Below are 19,996 nucleotides of genomic sequence, written 5' to 3'. Positions count from 1 at the left end.
TCAGATTAGGATTTGTGTGCCCCAGATGTGGCCCCAGATATAGGTAAGATTAACATTGTAAGCCAACTCCTGAAGAAAGCTTTGGCCATGCCAAACTACCTACTCTGCATGCCAAAGGGGTGCTTGTGAACAAGATCAAGCAGAAAAGCCCCATTGCCCTGTCAAATTGCGTTCATTTACCATCTCACAAGAGCAGATGAAACAAAGGCTTTGTAAAGTTATTAATGAAAAGGGGGAAGGAGAGGGAGAAAAAAAGAGAGGATCAAGCCCAGGGTACCAGAGAACATGGAAACAAGGTGATGACCCAGAAGAGACCACAGTGTATGCCTACACCAGTGAAAGCACTCGTATGTGGAACACTTCACGTCAGGTATTTGCCATAGTGCCTTGCCTTTTGGTTACTGCACAGTCTCTTTCCCTTTGTTTTTTGATATTTTTTTCTACTACATAGTGTGATTTTGAGGAAAACATTTTTTTTCCTGGAAAATTCTTCATCATCTCCTTGTACATAGTGGTGTAATTAAAGACTGTGTGATAAAGCATGTGCACAAGGGATTGGTACTGAGCAGTGTGGTTAGCTTTCACTTTCTCACTTCCTACTGCTTCCTACTGGCTTTAAATGTTTATAGAGTCTGTAATACTCTTTTAATTTGTGTGTGTGTGTAAAATATTATATGGCTACACAAGGTTTATCCTCTGCTTAATTTATTGCTGTTCTTTTTAATTTCCATTAAAATACATTTTTGCCTTGGTTATTTGATTTTTCATTCCTTATCAAATTTCTTTCCTTGATTTTCCATTTCATTCAGGCCCATGGCAAATTCAGGGGTAACAGTAATATCTCGCTTATTTAAAAAAATGTTTTTTTTTTATTTTTTAGGGAGTTGAGCTCTTACGACAGGTAGCAGATTGATGCCTTTTAGACAGTATTTCAGGTCATCTGGTGATCAGGTATGACACAGCTAACACCGCTGTCCTACTAAAGTTAAGCCAAATAGCAAAAGGGTGATCAAACAGGAGAGTACAAATACTCTCTGATTTCTTTTTTTCCTCAATAAGCACATGTTGAACTGCTTTTTTAGTTGGTATCACTGGCACCTATTCATTGGGAATAAAGAATAAAGGATTAAAATCTTCAAATTATTTCAGCTGGATGGATACAATATTAACAACCCAGATCTCCCTATATGGCACTGGATTTAAACAAACAGGAAAAAAACCCCTTCTCTTAAACTTTTAAAGTTCTGTTTTCCATGTTACAACACAGGAGAACTCCAGAATCTCTTCCTTTTAGTCAGAGACATGAAGTGCCCTCACCAGGCATGGTCCTGACCTCGGCTGGAGGATCCTTGGCCTGGAGTCAAGCAGTCATTGCACTCACTGAAAAAGCCAAATTAACTGTCTGCTTAGCCGTGGATTAAAATTCATTCACTGATCCAAGACAGTAAGTGAGACAATAATTTGCTACTTCTACTTTGTTTCACATTCAGAATAGACTTGCAGTTCAGCATCAGATTTTTGCCCAGAAATAACCACGGCGGCACTGTAAAATTGTACCTCCAATAACTTGAACAAATGGAATAAATTAATGCAATTGCAAAAAGAGAAAACTCATCCTGTTTTTAGTAACACAGAGACTGTAAGAGAGCAGATATAAAGATAGCCTCAGAGTCCTGATGCATTCGGCAGCCATTATTATTTGGAGTAGTAACTTGTAACAAATAAAGTGCCATTTCCTCTGAGCCAAGGACCTCTTCAGCATTGCCTTTACCACCACAGCCTATCTCTCTGCTTTTCTAGCAAACCACAGGCTTGATTGAAACGTTAGAGAGTGAATTGCTTAATGCTTTCTAGAGACCTCAAATATGTGAAGTACCCAGTGCATAAAAGAGAGAGCTTATTTAAAACCAAGCATAACAAAACTGACCTGCTGGAGAAAAGACTCTCTGCCTTGTTCTTGTTCACAGTAGGTACTGTTCTTGGATTTGTTAACAAAGCAACTTATGCTTTCGAGTCCATCACTTTTATACCAATATACAAGACAGAACAACTAATATAATCTTAACTATACAATGTAAAGGTGGCCATCTGGCTGCTTAGAAAATGGATTTGACCCAGATAACAGCAAATTGTTTTGTATCAGAGACAACACTTTTAGATGTGACATCCACATCTCTCTTAGCATCATTGACAAAACCAAAACAAACAATTTCAAGATGTAGTACAAAAGTCATGGAAAACACGGAAACAGTACATTTGCTGCTGTATATATATATATGCCCTACATTATCAGCCTCTTTGCAGAGCTAGATTCCTCTCACAATGGCCAATAATAATAGAACAAAAAAAAAAAGCTTTTCTCAGTGCATCTGACCAAGCCAAAGAGCTAGTATTCATGTCAATAAAGCTTTGCTATTGCTTGTGATGATAATCCTATATCATCCCACCCCTGAGGTGGCTATAATTCAATCGCGAATGAATAGATCATTATATAAAAGTATGTACTTACTTTGAAGTACAGCAATCTGACTCTATCTCTATGTAATGTGAAAGGCCCCAAAACAACAGTAGGGGTGATCACAATAAATCATTAGAGTATAAGGTTAGCACTCATTGCAATAGCACTGAGATATTTTATAGATACAGGGTTTATTCATAAATACACTGATGATATAACTGACTTGGACACCCCTAGCATGCATTTAGAGAGAGGAGTAAAATGAAAGTTTATTCTAATTTTCTGGGTATGAGGTTGACTCTTCCTACTTGCAGTGGCTGGTCCATCTTTGCCACACTCATTTAAAAACTCCCTAGTCGCTCATGCATATCACCAGTAGATAGGAAGGGAATGGCAGAGTTGTCTGGGAAAGTAAATTGAAGATGAGGAAGATATTCTGGGCCTGCTGCATGGCCTCACTCCTGGGGAAGGTATGCAAAGACATAAACAGAAGTCAGGCATCCACTCTAACTGTGCACAGGCAGAGCCAGCTCTCTAAAGGCAGATGAGTGCTGGTCTCTCACCGAATTCAACTTGTCAAGAAGAGGTACAGTGTTTAAACCACTTTCGTGGGGTGGTTTTTCCCTTTTCCTTTTTTGTTTTTTTTTCTGGGGTTATTCCACCATTATTAGAATGAAGAGCATTTAGTTGTGACACTTAGCAGAGAAGTGCTAAGTGCTTGAGAACTGGCAGTTATAACCTGTGAGTCTTATTAAGTTTGCAGATTAGTTTAGCTTTCCCTTCAAAAACCTGAATAGCTTTTAAACTAAGCATGCATAATAAAATGTATTGACAATAACAGAATTGAAAATTCTCTATATTTTAACTCTCACTATGTAATGGAAACTCCTGTAAAAGCAGACACTGCACACTTTAATTGCAAAAGACATACTAATATTTTGTCCTATATAGAGTATATGAGTCAGGATAACATTGTGTAGAAAGCCTAGTAAGCCACCATCTTCTGCATAGACAAAATGAGTGATGATGATGAAGAAGGTGAAGGGTGGAGAAATGCATTCAAGGGGCTGGTGCTGAAGATCAAATACACTGATAAGTAAGGGTGCTGAGATGAATAAAAATAGAAATTAATTCCTAGTCATCATACAAGTCCTCAACATGACCGTATTTTAATGATTTTGTAAGTCATCTTCACCTGAAAAATATGTATTTTTTTAGCAACTACACATTTTTTACAATTCACCTTCCTAATGAATCAACACACCTTGGGTATTTGCTTTGCAGGTGAGCTTTTCCTAAATACCGAGAATCATACAGCTAATGCCAGAGTATTAATTTGAAAAGCTGTGGAAGAGCATTACAAATAAATGAAATCTAAAATGAATTAAACTCCTGTTTTATTTAGTGGAAGAATAAAGATCTAAAGTATACATATTTAATTAGAGTAATAAATGTACCAACATTCTGAAATGAACTAATATTTTTAAGCATGTGACGGAATAAAATGAAGGACTGGAACAGAACATATTATCAGCAATGCTGTATTCACAGTCTATTTGAAGATAAGCAGATGAGTAAGTTTAAACTCAGAAAAATAGATTTTAGCCTAATAAATTTGCCTCCCACAGTATCTTTTTTTACTGTGTGACAATACAGCATTGTAGTGGAAGAGTTACACCTATTAATCTGAAATGCAATGGATCCTCTCTTCAGGAATAAGTTTTCTTCCATGCATATTTATATCCTCCCCACCCTTGATTTAGAAACTCTCATTCATCTTGAAACAGATGGATATAAAACCCAGCTCTTTGTTCAGATTAGAATGTATCAGAAATTGCTCAGATGTATCAGTGCCACAGATAAAAGAGGTTCAGACTTTTCCTACTGTACTTGGCTCATCCTGCAGAGATGTTATGACCTTTAAACTCCACAGATGATCAGGTTGCTGGGGCTAACTTCCCTAAGCTTTATTGTTCAGCTACAGAGATGTATTCTCATGAAGGCAACTTGGGGCAACACTTTTATCTCAGATGTCCCAGCTTGTCTTTTGGGGCAATCCCTTTACTCACAGCTGCTGCACCCTCACATGTACTACTGAGGCACTGACTGTACCATCCAAAGAGGAATTTTTTTAAATAGGAAGTCCTCAATTGCTGGACGAGCATCCTCTAGCTTTTTTAAGCTTCAGACATCACCAGGCAAAACAAACCAAAGCTGACTCTGTGAGTGTTCTTTCACAAGACATCAGAACATGAAAACTTTTCTTATTGACCACCAGGTACCATGCTGGGATTGTACCAATTGTCCATCTGCACCAGTCTGCCACTTCCTCACTAGCCAAAGTCAGACACAACCAGGAAAAATGCTGGAACTACACCATAATCAAATGGAAATGACCTCCTGGAGGACTTACTCTGGTTTCTAGGAGTCAAACAGTGACTCTTATATCAGTCAGGAAAAAAGATGATTGACTTTTACCTACTATTGGATCAGAAGTGATGTATTAATATGAAGGTACTCGGAAAAGAGTGTTTAAAGTGTCAACATTTCTAAGAAGCCAAAACTTTTGAGACTATGTGAGTGCAATGGCATATTTCTCTCATTCATTTGTTCTTCCTCATGAAAAAACAACTTTCTATAGCAGCAATCAAAAATAAGATGAATTTTACATTCACCAAAAACAGACACATTTTGGAAGAATAAATTAGGGAACTGTGTTAGCTTTAGCTCAAAAGATTTTGTTTCTGACATCTTTATCATTTTATTCTTGCAAAGGAATTAAGAAGATTAGCAGGTAAGAAAAGTATCTGTGGAAATGCTAGTCGCTATAACTGTTTGATGAACAGGATACTTATGGAATAGATAAGGAGCTTTCTGATCTGCCACTTAAAAGATTTACAATTTGCAAACACTTTGGGGAGTACCATTGATTTAACCGGATCTTGAATGTTGATGCAACAAGCCGGTGCTAAAAACACTAAAAGTTCTGCTTGTGGATAGCCCAGCCATTTGACTCTGCTTGCTTTGCACCCACAGTTAATTTTTAACACTGTGGGGACAAGCCAGTGACCCTGTGTTCTCGCTCAGGAATGTCTGACCATTCACCAGCAATCAGTTTGTACTTAATGCCCACTATACTGGAATATTTTGGTGTTTAAAGATGCACCCAGTTCAAACTTTTCGGTATTGCTATCGACTTTTCATCAGACATCGAGCTCTGTGGAATATTGTTGCTTTGGAACCAAGGATGCATTGAGTTGTTAGAAAACTTTGAAAAAGCTAAAGATCACTCAGGGAGGAATTAAATAGATTTTTATTATAATTTCTTATTAAGTTTAAGAAACTGCTTTAATGAAATCAAGACGGAACACTTTGGATGCTGTAAAATTATGAATTTAGTTTGAAATAACAACAGAAATATTAAAGAATAAGTAAATCAGGACATTGTAGAAATATGATTAAGACTAGTGCAATTAGTAATAAAACTGAAAAGAAAGACATACTTATTCCAAGTTTAATTTATTTGTGGCTATCAAGCTTTAATTAAAACAAATCCTATTTGCTGCATATTTACCAATTTATCATACAAGAACCATAAAGTGGAATTATATTGGGTGATTTATTTTGTGGTTGTTTCTCTCTGCTTCTGTGTTCATGACTAAATCACGAAGAGAAAACGAGAGCACTAGCAAATTCCAAATACTTTATTTAAAACAAAATGTGTAATTGTTCAGAAATAGGCTATTGACTTTCACTGGGTTAAACAGCTCATGTACTGATTAGGCTTGAAGCTATAATTGTTCTTGTCACCCAAACTTTGCTCAGTCAATATCTTTTTATCATATACATTTTTAATCACATATTAATAAACAAGAAGGTGTGCTTTATTGATGGCTGGATTAGTTTATTGACCAACTCAACAACTCTCTATATGGTTTCTGAACACAGAAACAAGGTCAATGTGTAAAGATGAGGAATAGTACATTCACCATCTTTAATATACTTCAATCTGGTAGCGTACTCCCTTTCTTACAAGTGCTGCAATCCATATAATTTCTACAATTATTTTATAAAATATTTCATATTTGAAACAATCTCACTGTTCAAGCACATTTTTGCTTGAGTTTCAGGAACTTTAGCCTTCTATGAGCTTCTCTAATTTAACATTGTTTGGTCACCTTGACACCAAGCTGTGCTATTTTTTAAACCTTCCAGAATTCAAATTTTAGATACTTGTAGATTCTTACCAAGTATTCTTTAAGTACTTCCATTGTTGGAAATTTTCAGATTCTCTTAACTAATAATTTTCTTCATCTTTCTAATCCGTTCTTTTAAGATTTTTCTCTGTGAATTGTTATTGTGAGTATTCTCCTTGAGTAATTCAGTAATTTCGTCACTGAAATGATGACCTCTAAAACAACTGTATGAAATTAACAATTAAAACAATAATAGAACATGGCACTACCTGTATGTATCCTTTTCTATCAGACAAAACCTGTGCATAGGAAGTCCCATTCTACACCCACTCCTTTTTTTTCTTTTTAATTATTGCTTTTATTTTTCAAAGGAATAGAAAGTGGAATAGAAATAGATCTTTTCAGTGGGATATCCATTTTTACAAAATACTGTTTTGCAATAGAAAACTAATAAATTGCAAATATGTTGATGACTCTGCCTGTCAGGCACACGTATGACCACATAAAACCAGAAGTCATGTGGGAAAACATCTGACTGTCAGCACATGCAGAGGTGGACATCAGCCAGAGAAAAAGATGAAGCATGTTTCCAACATGATGTTTGTAGTCTCTAAACTCATCAAAATGCTTTTCTCCTTAAGGTATGAGCTTAAATTAGGTCAAAATGATCAATCAACGCAGTATCACATATCAGTAGCTCTGATTTTAACAATGCCTCATGCCTGAATAGTTTAGGTGCTGAGGTGTATGGAAAAAAGTCCATCTGGCTCAACTGTCCCTAAAATGATATGCAGAGGCACTATTACTTTGTTTTCTCCCCATGCTCTTCTTCAGATGCCTCTCAAATAAGCTCTATTCCCCACTGTGGATTATAGTCCACAATAAACAGAGGCTGTCTGAAGAGATCTCTGTGTTTCTTTTTCCCAATCCAAGGATTGCTTTGTCTTTGTGTCCCAAAATATAGTGTTATCGATAAGCTTTGGGGTTTTTGCAAACAAATTACAAATAATACAAATTGCAAATAATACAAAAAATACAAATTCTCTAGGTTCTTTTATGCTACTGGTTGTATTTACACCGTTTTTTAGGAAGAGGGAAAATATCTCAGTGCTATCCAGTAGTGTTTTACTGTGCCGTTGACTCTGGAGTTTAAAAGATGTATCAGTCTTATTCTTTTTTTGTGAATGCTATTTTATAATCTGCAGGCTGCTGGTCAAGGAAAACACTTAAGACTCATATATACTGAAGCATAAAAATCTAGTGTAATGATGAAGAGAAAGCTGCTTGTGTAGAGTGTTATCAAACACCAACCAGTGGCCCCCAGGCACTTCAGCTTTAAATGGGGAAGTTTGAGAAAGCAAGCATAGAAGAGAGGATCCTTCACTCTGCTAATACCTCAAAACACCATGAAAGGGGAACTGAGACAACAGCACAGGGTCAGGCTGAACTGCAGACCACCACAGGGTCTTCTCAGGAAACGAAAAGTGTTACAGAAACGCATCCAAACCAAGTGCAGACTAAAATCCTGCAGATGACTAACACACTGGCAAAACCATTCATATTCACATGAGTATTATCCCTGTAAAAGCACTGAGTGCACCAAGATGTGTAGAAGTTCTGGTCATGCAAGGTGAAGCTTCCCAGAGGCACCCTTTAATTGGTCTCATTTTCTCTGCCAAATATCATCAAAGTTTTAGATGTTCAGGCCAGGTCTTGTCACTTTACTATTTCATCACTTTTTGGATTACTGACTCCCAGCATTAATGTTCTCAAACATATTTGCTCCCTGTATGTTTTTCTACCTTTCAAAAGCACACTTCCTTAGGAGCCTCACTGAATTCTTAAAAAGTAGAGAAAGGAAAATTATGGAGCATGAACTCCTATTCAACCCCATAAAGTAAATGTTTGTCCAGATACTTTTTAATTTCAAGGGCAAACACAGGAAATCTTTGCAACCCTTTAGGAACAGAGTCTTTGAGTCTTTTCTACTTCCACTTCATTTCTGGCCTGTTTGAGGTAAAAACAAAACACAAGAAAAAAGAGCAACTATGCTAGCCACAGATACCATATGCTACTCCCTACGTAGATGTGTAGGAATTATACGGAGCTAGGCAAGCAAAAGCTTTTCTGGGAAAGTTGTTATTAAAGGGAATGCAACTACTAGAGCCAGTTTATGAAATGATTGAAATGAATACTATGCACAGTGAATAGGCTGATTTCCATGGTAGGAACACACCAAGCCATGCCAGCGTGGGCTGACTCACCACAAATAGGTGGGTTTGACTCTTGGCTCTGACACAGACTTATTGCATGGCCTCAGGCAAATCCCTAAACATTTGTTTCTACTTCTCCATTTATATGATTTGGATAATACTTACATACCTGAAGGGGATACTTTAAGATACAATATGTTTAAGATACTACAAAGATTTTAAATGCTGTAACATAGCTAAGCCTCATTAACACCGTCAGGCTAAAATAAACACCGGATGATTTAGGTAATGTGGTACATGTTCCTGGAACTGGGGGACTTCACCGAACAAAGAGCAAAATCTTCAAAGAGACAGAGGAAAGGGAAGGTACAACCCATTGTAAAGCAGAAGCACTTTGCAAGGGTGGGTGAATTTGTAGGGGAGGAAGAACAAGTTTGTTTAATAGGCAAGAGTTCAGTCTTCATTAATTATTGAAATAGTTGGGCAGCACTGAAAAGCAGCACAGGCTCAGGAGTGGATAAAGAAAACAAAAAGCGTAGCCTCAGTTACCCCCTGTATTGGAGCAAGGGAGGACTTTGCCAAGGTGAGACTTGATGGTTTTTTTCTATTTCCTATATAATGTGAAAACATGAGCATCCAAACAGATCCCCTCCATTCAGACCTACCAGGAAGGGGAGATGGCTTTCTTCAAAACAGTATGAGTCGCTCTCAAGGCTCCCCAGGACTGAACTATGCAAAAAGAACAATGCTTATCCTGCTGAACTTTCCAGTGGGGGAGAAGTCGTGGCATGGTGAAAGCTGGGTTGGAAACCCCTCCAGGAGAGAAGGGCCCAGTAAAGCCACTGGATAGAGACTGGTGACTGCACTAAACTCATTGCAGTGAGGACAAAGTAATAGGGCCCAGACTGCTGTGGAGAGTCTGGGCCTACCACCGGTGTCCTTAAATCCTTAATCACAGAATCAGATTGGTTTGGATTGGAAGGGACTTTAAAGATCATCTAGTTCCAACCCCCCTACCATGTCAGAGACACCTCCCACTAGACCAGGTCGCTCAAAGCCCCATCCAACCCGGCCTTGAACACTGCCAGGGATGAAGCATCCACAACTTCTTTGGGCAACCTGTTCCAGTGCCTCACCACCCTCACAGTAAAGAATTCCTTTCCAATATCTAATCTGAAGCTACCCCCTTTCAGTTCAAAGCTATTCCCCCTTGTCCTATCACTACACGTCCTTGCAAAAAAGTCCCTTTTCAGCTCTCCTATAGTCCCTTTTAGGTACTGTAAGGTGCTATAGAGTTTCCCTGGAGCCTTCTCTTCTCCAGGCTGAAAAACCCCAACTCTCTCATCCTGTTGTCATCTTAAACCCCACTTATACCACAAGGAATGCATTTTTGGGCTCACCCAGAGAGAGGCAAATCCCACACACAGAATAACAGATAAGATAAAACGGCAACATTAGCACTTCTGAGGTTTCCTCCCTCCGCTTTTTTTTTATTTCTCTAAAGTTTTTTTCCACACTTAAAGGCCTAGGTGAAAAAACACACTCTTAAAAGAAGGGTGGAGGGAAAGCCTGGCAGCATAGAGAGTGGTATAACAGGACATGAAATCAGTTTAAATGCTCTAGACGTAGGAGGGTGATAATTTGTTGGAAGATAATGAGGAAGAGGAGGATAACCTGAAGTGGATTTTCTCGGAGCAAGGGAGATGCAGCCAGAGGGTGGAAAAAGAGGGACTTCCCTTGGTCAGTGGTCAGTGGTCAGTGGCAGGGAACGAGTGCAACCACAGTCAGGTTTCAAGCATTAAGAAATGAGGATTGTGACAATTAGTATCAAGATCTATTATTTTCATTAAATATGTTCATAGTAAACCTGAGAAAACAAGTTGAGTGGTCTGTGGTTTGGACAGGATTTCCAACTTTTGGGGATAAACCTCAGTCCACCTACTGGTTTGACAGGAAAGGACTAGCAGGCTGTCCTGTTTCCAGATCGCTTCTACAATCACGCTACTCTGAATGCCCATTCCTGGTTGAAAAATATTGTCCTGTCCTGCAGCTTCTATTGCCCAGGCTATTTCCACAGAAAGGAGTCCTGACTGTCACCTCCGAGACTGCACAACAATGTGAGCCAAAGAGTGGTAGGTGGAGAAATCTGGGAGATTTGCCTCCAAAGAGCACTTCTATCCTAAAGGAAGTACCCTCACAGGATCATTCAAACAGTATAGTATGTATGAATAAGGTAGGCTGGACTTGTCTTGCATCCCACAGTGACACCAAGGTAATTTTTAAGTTGCTGGCAAAAACTGCTCCACAGCTCCTTGGTACATGTCACTGATTGGGGCAACTTGTGTACTTCACTCACTACATCCATTCATATGTCTTATTTACCACTTATGATGACCCTAAAGATGGAGCTGATTCTAGAACACACTACCACATTGCTGGCTGTAAAAGTGTTTCCCATACCAGAAAAGAAAACAAAAGTATTTTCACCTTGTAAACTGTTAAGTTCTTTATAGATACATATCAATTTAGAGACACAAAATCAAGTTCATACTTAACTAACAGAATTGATACATTTTTACTACATCTGCAGACCACAGAACACCTTTCTTACAAGAAAAGTTGAATCAATCACAGAGCTTTCTTAAGGAGACTTTCCCCCTTGTCTTCAGAAAGTCCTTAATGTGACATCTGTCCCTGCACTGTCACCTTCTTTAAAACTAACAAATGCATGACATATAATACAAGATTTATAAATTAAAGAAACCCACCCCTTTTAAGTAATATTCTTTAAATCTCAGTTTCTGACAGTCCTCCTATTTGCTCAGTAACTGTAATAGGCGTATTTTTCAGAAAATAGTGAATAAAAACTGACAAGCTATCGGGGGAATCTGAATGCATAATTGATAGGGGCATAAATTAATATGATTAGGCCTTTATTGGGTGCCACTGCTGCCAAACCGACAAAAGGGGCATGGAATAAAACATGGCTATGTTCTCAGGGCTGATAGACATCAATATGTAATGCATATTATCTCAAACCTTCTCATGTAGTCTGCTTATGACAGCACTCAACCTAATTGAAATTTTTATCTTTCTGTTGCATACAGACAGTTTTGACTAGCTGCTTCCAGGGAAAAGAGAGAAATCCAAATGACCCAAACGAAGATTTCTCTGTAGAGGTATATACCCTTCTTGCAAATCACTTTAAAATGGCTTTTTCCTTTCTGGTTTTATAAAGCCATCTTCAGAAAGCTGCCTTAATGACAACCCAGGATTTGGTTTGCCTCTCTCTCTTTTAACTAAGCTTAACAGTGTATTTCCCTAAAAGAAAGAAAAGAATCAAAAGATTTCTTCGTAAAAATCAATATATTGTATGCCCACATCAACTGAGGCCTCATTTTACTGCAGTTATTCACACTGCTTATATACAGCTTAGGAAGAAATCACTTTCCTGTTTATTAACAGTATCTACCTCCTGACCTGTGAAACAAGAGTTAAAGATGAAAAGTAATTTCTTGAACTGACACCTCCAATCCCTCAAAAAGTGCTGGTCAGGTGATACAGTTGCATTTAGACAATCCTAAATTATTTTTAAAGTTTTTCTTTCTTTTTCAGTTCCCTTTAACTATGAAGTCACACTCTGTGAAATGAAAATCCATGGCAAAACAGTGATAACTATCAGTTCTAAAAACATTTTGAACATTTTCTGTATACGAGAATCTAATCAATATTCAGTCTTTTCATGAAGAGTTTTTGCTTTGGTGAGTCAAAATTGATTAAAAAGTTTCAAATTTAATATTTTTCTCTTTATTGAAAAGTTCTGTACTGCATGAGTGTTCCTGAGAATTCATACTACCATTACTAAATATTACATTACGTTATGGTAGTGTGGATGTTTTACAAATAATATAAAGATTCAATTTCTGCTCTGTTGATTACAGTATAGAATGGGATTATCCCTGGAGCAAGACACATTTAACCTGTAAAAAAAAATCCAAACAAAAAAACCCCCCAAAAAACCTAGAAAAAAACCCCAAGCAACAACAATTACAAAAAATCCAAAACAAACAAAGAAACCAAAACAGACAGGGGCAGAAATAGGTCCAAACCCTCATTTTGGTGTTACTGAAACTGACTTCCTAAGATACAAGAAATAAATCTCATTTTTCCTTCTGAAGTATATTTTAAAGGCCATGCATTGACATCAATAAATAAAAAACATGTTATTGGTTATTTCCATACTGTGACACGAAGACAAAGGCAGTATAGCTAAAAAATCACTTTCTTGTGTTAATGGGCAACCTTTTACTCTGCTACCTCATGACTCTGTTATCATGAACGGTAGGACATCCATAAATATAGAGAGGCCACAAGTTTTGTAGCTTGAAGAATGACACATTGTGTTCTGAAAGATCCATGTTACCGCACCTGTTACTTCAAGTAATTTATTTATTTCAGAGGCTATAGAGCGTTCCCACTTTCATTTTATACCTGCCCTTGGTAGTTGCAAGTTCAAGATGCGAAACAGACCTGCTATGATTTCCTTTTCACATATGGCAAACAGAGAGGTCAGGGCAGCTGATGGACAATGAGAGCTCATGAACTTTCCCTCGAGCGTCCTGGAGAAACTCCAAACCTCCTTTCACCCCAAAGCGAATTTGTCATACGAATGGAGTTTTAATGAAACGTGTTGAGAGCCTACTGCTGCATGGCTTTGGTGCTGTTTGTTCCTACTTTGGTGATCTATTGAAAAGGTATCTTCCTTCCCTTTTCAAGAAACAAGACTAAAAACCACGTAACTAGAACATACAATGTGTGCTGCAGTGTTTTGTGGATTGTCAGGAGCGTAGGGGTGACATGAGGCTGCAGGCATTTAAAGGTTGTGTGCTAAAGCAATGGATTCACAATATAGCTTCAAGTTAAAAATCACTATTCCTAATCCAACCACAAGGTACATTTAGGCATCCCTCTCCACAAGGCAGCTTCAAAAGTGGAATCATAAGTGCTAGCCCAAATCCATGAACAAAATTAGCACTAGCACAACAACAACAAACATGAAAGTTTGCCAGTGCACTGTGGAGTACAGAAGCAGGATCCTACAGACTGACTTGGGTGATGCCCTGGGTTTGAATGTAGTTTTGGTCATAGAAGTCCTCGGTCAAGTTGTTGTCAACCTGAATGCTGATATTCAAATGACCTCTCTCAGACACCTGTAAGCCAGCTAAGACTTCTAAAGAAAAGTGATGGTGGTGAGGCTAGAGACTTGCTTTGCACAGAACAATGCAGATTCTTCAAAATTTTCACACTATTTTGGAAAACTGTGAAGAATGATCGAAGGTTTTTCAACAGAGCAACTTCACATGCTTACCCATGAGAAAACCAAAACAGGTCATGGCATGGTTTTGGTGACCCTCTGTGGGCCAGACTTTCTTGCTGTTCCCACATACTTTAGTAGAGCAAACCAGAAATTAACTGTATGGTGGAGGATGTAGTAGATGAACCTAGCTTGTACAGACAGAGCATTCACTTGGACCTACTGCTTCACAGGGGCTTGATGCTTCATAACACAAATCAAGGCTATTACAATGGCCTTGAAACCAGCCAATGAACATGTGTCCAAGAATCATATTAAATATGGGACAGAAAAAGAGAGAAACAAGCATAATTTCATAGGTATGAAAGTGCAGGACTGCACAGAAATTAAAGGCAGTATCTGCAGTACTACTACAATGAAACACAGGTATTAACTAGCTCACAGTACCCCTGTACAGTAGGGATAGGTTACTATCCCTGCATGCAGAGGGGAGAGCTAACACTCAGAAAAAGAGAGATACATTTCCAGAGAGGTGGATGGCACCTGAAGCCTCCAAATCTCCTTGAGGTCTGTTCCTCCCCTACAAAGTATTTTGTCCAAGGTCAAAATGGGATTCTAAACAGAGGTTGTAAAAGTTCCAGTCCTAAACCTCCACTAAACCACCTTGCAGGATACTGGCAGAAATCTTACTGTGCTTACTGCAAACCACTGAAAGCCCAAATCTGCTTGTGGCTCTTCAAGAGGCTAGAACTTGCCTGAAGTTAGCAAAGTGAACCCCATATAAGATGTTAATATCCCCCCCCCTCACTGCAAAGCCAGTTGAGGAATTTCAGCATTGTGACCAAATTGAAACACTTTACATGTTAGTAAAATGCATTGTACCAACCATGTTTTAACAAAGATCATTTATCACCTCTGGAAAGTTGCTGAGTAAATCCTTTTGACTTTGTGTTATCCCATTCATCCTTGTTTCAAATAATGTAATTCTAACATTGTATTGATATTCTTTTAGATTTTTTCCCCCTTATTTTCAATTTAAAATCTGGTTTATAAATACATTTGATGCAACAAAGTTTTATATTTTTCTCCTTGTGGAAGTATGCAGAAGACATACTCAGCTATATTGATCTCCGAGGAAATGTGGATGAGGTAGATAATGTGAAACCTTTTTGTCATTACTAACAGTTATATAGGTTCTGGAAACTTTCTGTGTTTGGCTGACTAGATAAGTGGATGCACTCACATTTATTTGATTGGAAAAGTATGGGGAGTAAACTGTGTCTCCCCAGTTTCTGTATGGAATTGATCTTTTGTGTATTAACACTTTTCTATTACAGCAAAGGAATTGCTGATTATTAGAGCAGAAGTATGCTTTTCTTTCTGCTGCAGTCTTTGGAGACCAGTCTTAAAAAAAGGGAAGGAACATAAACAAGGAAGAGACAACAAAAGGGCACAAGACAAAGTGCAAAATGTTTCACCTCCAACCTTCAGAAACTGAAGGAGAAAGAAATTACTGCTCTTGACTGTATTAGTTCCTTGCATCCCTCTCACATCTATGACAGACCTATCCTTGGTCTCCCTGGTCTGAGGTGGCTGCAGGTGGTAGGTTCTTATTTGGTTCTGACTCATAGGAACCAAGGATGGTGCTTGGCTTTACCTTGATAGCTGGGGCACGAAGTAGAAGGTAATTAATGTTAACATGCAAGTCCCATGACTTGTTGTATAGGAGTTTGTCTAAAAGGTGAACGAGTAAAAACAAAATCACAGAATATTCTGAGTTGGAAGGGACCTACAAAGGATCATCAAAGTCCAGCTCCTGGCCCTGAACAGGACAGCCCCAAGAATCACACCCTGTGTCTGAGAGCATTGTCCAAACACTTCTTGAACTCTTTCAGGCTTGGTGTTGTGACCACTTCCCCTGGGGACCCTGTTCCAGTGTCCTGCCACCCTCTGAGTGAAGCATCTATTTCTAATATCTAATCTATGAGGTACTTTCTCTTGGGAAACTCTCACTTAATTGATTCCCTGAACAAGGGATCATTTAAACTGCCATTGCTGTTCTAATGTAGAAGATTCATAATATAGGGTGAGGTGCTGGTACAAGGAGTGCATAGGTGACTAGCAGAAAGATTCTGGTGCTGCTTTCTTAATTTAGCGGCTTTCAGGACCAGGACTAACCAGGATCAGATGGTCAGAGACAGCCTCCCTGTAAAGAGCAGGCAAAAACAGAGTTGCCCACACTCTGCCCACAGTCCTGAGATCCATCATTACTTACACTGCACAACCCTCCTGTGCAACACTTGTGAATCTACTGATGTGTAACTGGTATGCTGGCTCTTGATGCCCTTTCACCCAGAATCTCCTTTCCTCCTCCTCTGCACCCCAAAAAGCATTTTTATGGCTCCTCCTTTTTGTCTGAGCCCTATGAACAGGTGAGCTGGCATGAAATATTTTATCATGTCTCTGCACTTCTGAAAAAAAAAAAGTTTGTTTTTACGTCAGCCTGTCCTGTTTATTAAAATACAAATCCATTTGATTTACGTCCATATGGTCAGTCTCCTTTCTAAGTTGGTTCCTGACCCACAGTACAACTCCTAATAATGATGGTGATTGGCAGAAAGCTCGTCTAATCACAATAAATCCTGCGCAGACTAAGGTCTCTGTCCTGCCCTTGATGACCCTCTTATGCATTTCAGCTTTTCATGTAAGTTTAGACTAGTACTTTTTAAATCGAGTCTTGATCAAAATTAAACAAACCTCTGCCATGATTGTTACAACTGACAAATAGAAACACTCAAGATCTCAGACAAAGTTAAAAGGGACCAACTTGTGCAAACAGGTAAAATGCTGCGTTATGGACAAGAGACACAGCTCAGAAAACCTGGAATGGAGCCCTTTGCTTTGATTAGCTGTACTGTCCTATGCTGTCCAAGATTCTGGTCTGTTTCTTATAAAAAAAAAGAAAATGTTTTAGATGTGTTAGAAAAATTGGACGTATAAATTACAGCTGCCCCTATGACACTTTAACTTCAACGAGTAGTACTTATTCAGTCAACTACAATAGGTCTCACTGTCCTTGGCAGGATTACAGGGGTAATAATTTCTAACATGGATGAGCAGCTCTTGAACAATTTCTCCAATGTATTAAGCATGAGCGGGCTTTCCTTCAACATCAGGTGAGCATGTCTTCTCCTCACATTTATTTTTCTTCACCACACAAATTTATTGTGGCCATTACATGGAGGGAAAACTTCCCTTCCTATAAATGTTTGTCTTCTCCTCCATCCCTTTTATGGGAACACCACAAACTGATGGAGTGATTTTGTTTCATACCTCTGTCTTGTTTTATTTATTTATACAATCAAAGACAACATTCACTATTGTTGAAGTATATTGCTACAGTTTCTTCATTGCTTGCAAAGGAACTTGTGGGCAAAGACATGCTATGATAGATACTCTGTTAAGGACTATATCTGGTAGTTTGTAATTGAAAAGAAATTTCATTTGTTTAAAGGGAGTTTAAAGTATCAAAAATGCAAGCTTAGATTAAAAAAAAACTAGTATAATATTGTTGACTTATTCTGCCTTTATAAAAACTTTCGTGGGCCTTGGAATATCCTCCACTGACAGCTGGACATGAAGGACTTCAAATTGATGAAATAAGAATATAACTACCTTCTACATAAGAATGATTGATAGGACAACATGACTGGTACACAGATAGCACATATTATCTCAAATTCTCTATTTTAGGGTTCTTCACTTTCAGAAAGAATTGCTATCATTTAGGGCTCAAAAAGAACATTCAAAAGCCTTAATAGGAAGGGTTTCATTCTTTCATTATTTATCAATCCATTGCCAAAGCAGAGGGTGCATTTGTTTTTGTCCCTCGCCCCATTCCCTCTTCTTCCTTCCCTTGATCTGCATTTTCTTAAGTGTTTATTGATTTATTGGAATATATTATCCCATGTTCATAAAATTTCGTTAGGCAATGTAGCAGTTGCTTTTATAGAAAAACCTGTATTAAGAATTTTAAGTATTGGTAACTGGCAATCTAACTTTGAAGATGCAAATGTGTTTCCTGTATAGCATCCAAGCCTACCAAAGATTTACAGAAAACAGAACAAGCATGCACAGGCTGATGTGGAAATAAAATTCTTTATACCCTACGCATCCTGAATAAAGTTGTATAGCTTCATTGTATTTTTATTGACTCTCTCACAGAAAAAGGTACTCTGAGCTTAATTTTGCTGCTTTTCTACAGTTTGAAAATAAGATCTGGCATTATAAGACATATGGAAAGACTTTGCAAGTCCACATGAAGTAGTATAGAAAGAAAATGCCTTAATTTACTCGGCCAAATTCTCATTTTAATTATTTGAGACTCCAAACTTCCTTGTCTTTTAAGCAGTATTCCTTAAAGTATGTCTTCTCAGCTCAAGTGTCAGATCAATTAATTTTTTCTCTCTTTGTTTGCTCTAGAGGAGACTTCTTTTATTACAAGAAAAGGAAAAAAAATGTACATATGTGATAGTAACTTTAATTATTGAAGGTTTTTGACACCACCGATGAAAATGCTTCCCACACAGTCATCTTTGAGCATAGTCAGTGACAATGCTGTGAAGGTCAGTGTTCAGATTAACATGCTCACTGCAAAAACACGACAGATTTTTGTAATAATCTAAGTAGTAATGTACAAACTGATTGAAAGAGGGAAAAATTTACATTCAGAGTACTTAGAAGCCGCTGATACTAGGCAACTAAACAAGTGAAATGGAAACTTAAAATTTATGTCCTTGCCTGTTTCATCTAATCTAAAGTGACTTTAATTGCAAGAAACTAATTTTTTTTTAAATTCCTTCCAAGATAGTTGCCTGAAAGAATTTGGATAGATGGAACTATATCCTCAGTGTCTCCCTTAATATGAAAGACATCACATACTGATTCCTCTCACCTCTCAGGGTGTAAATCAGGGAACCTTCATGTAAATCAGCTAGGATAAGGCCTAAGAGTTTTCAGTATGTGATGGAAGTAATTTTTGACTGGCAGACTCTTATGAAAACTGATTTTTTAAAGAATTGGATCTTTTTAATGGAAGTAAGCCCTCACACAGGGCTTACACAAGCTACATAGAGGACATGCACAGTAGGACAGCAGATGGGGAAAGTGTTTTGCACCAGAATAAAACTGGGCCTTGATAGTATCACCATCACATGCACATTCAAGACTGATGAGGAGGATGAGTAAAGATAAGCAAGACACTTTCCTAGAGCAGCTGACAATACACTGAAAGGAAGAGAAGTTTTGGGGAAGAAACTAAATATTCTGAGAGAATAAAATTATTTTCCCTCAGGAACCCCACAAAAAACCATATGCATAGGAAAGAGAGTCACAGCTGATAAAAGAAAGAAGCCAGCTCTTCAGTTCTGTGAAACAGAGGATCTGGAAACCATTTACTGAAACACAGAGAAGGCCTTTTAGCAGAATCCTTCTTCTTACCCCTTTTTGTTCTCTGTCTTTCAATAAGGTGTCATGAAAGGAATGATCATTGTCCCAGAGAAGACACAGTCACATGAATGTTTTCCATCAACACAAAAATGCAAACTTTAAGTTACACTAAATAAATAAATGAAACCCATCCATTACATATCTAAAACCAGGACAAAATGAAACAACAGGACATAGATATTATTTTTTTAAACAAAAAATTCGACAGAAAACCCTGGATGCCCTATATCTTGGTCACTAGTTACACATCTAGTTGATAGGTGACGTGTAACAAAGTGCTATGGGGTGAAGCTTCAATTGTTTTTCA

The 19,996-nt window shown here is 38.0% G+C and overlaps 1 long non-coding RNA gene across 1 annotated transcript in view; it reads left to right on the top strand.

The window, feature by feature from the left end:
• Positions 1 to 7,152, top strand: part of LOC108496264 — a 32,575-nt gene extending 25,423 nt beyond the window's left edge. Inside the window, exons 3-4 of the long non-coding RNA XR_001874403.1 lie at positions 4,123 to 4,129; positions 7,141 to 7,152. This is a non-coding gene — a long non-coding RNA (uncharacterized LOC108496264). The remainder of the gene's footprint in view (positions 1 to 4,122; positions 4,130 to 7,140) is intronic.
• Positions 7,153 to 19,996: the final 12,844 nt, after the last annotated feature.

The sequence above is a fragment of the Lepidothrix coronata genome, unplaced genomic scaffold, assembly GCF_001604755.1.
Source record: "Lepidothrix coronata isolate B3197 unplaced genomic scaffold, Lepidothrix_coronata-1.0 Scaffold38, whole genome shotgun sequence".
NCBI lineage: Eukaryota > Metazoa > Chordata > Aves > Passeriformes > Pipridae > Lepidothrix > Lepidothrix coronata.
This window is presented reverse-complemented; position numbering and strand designations above follow the sequence as displayed.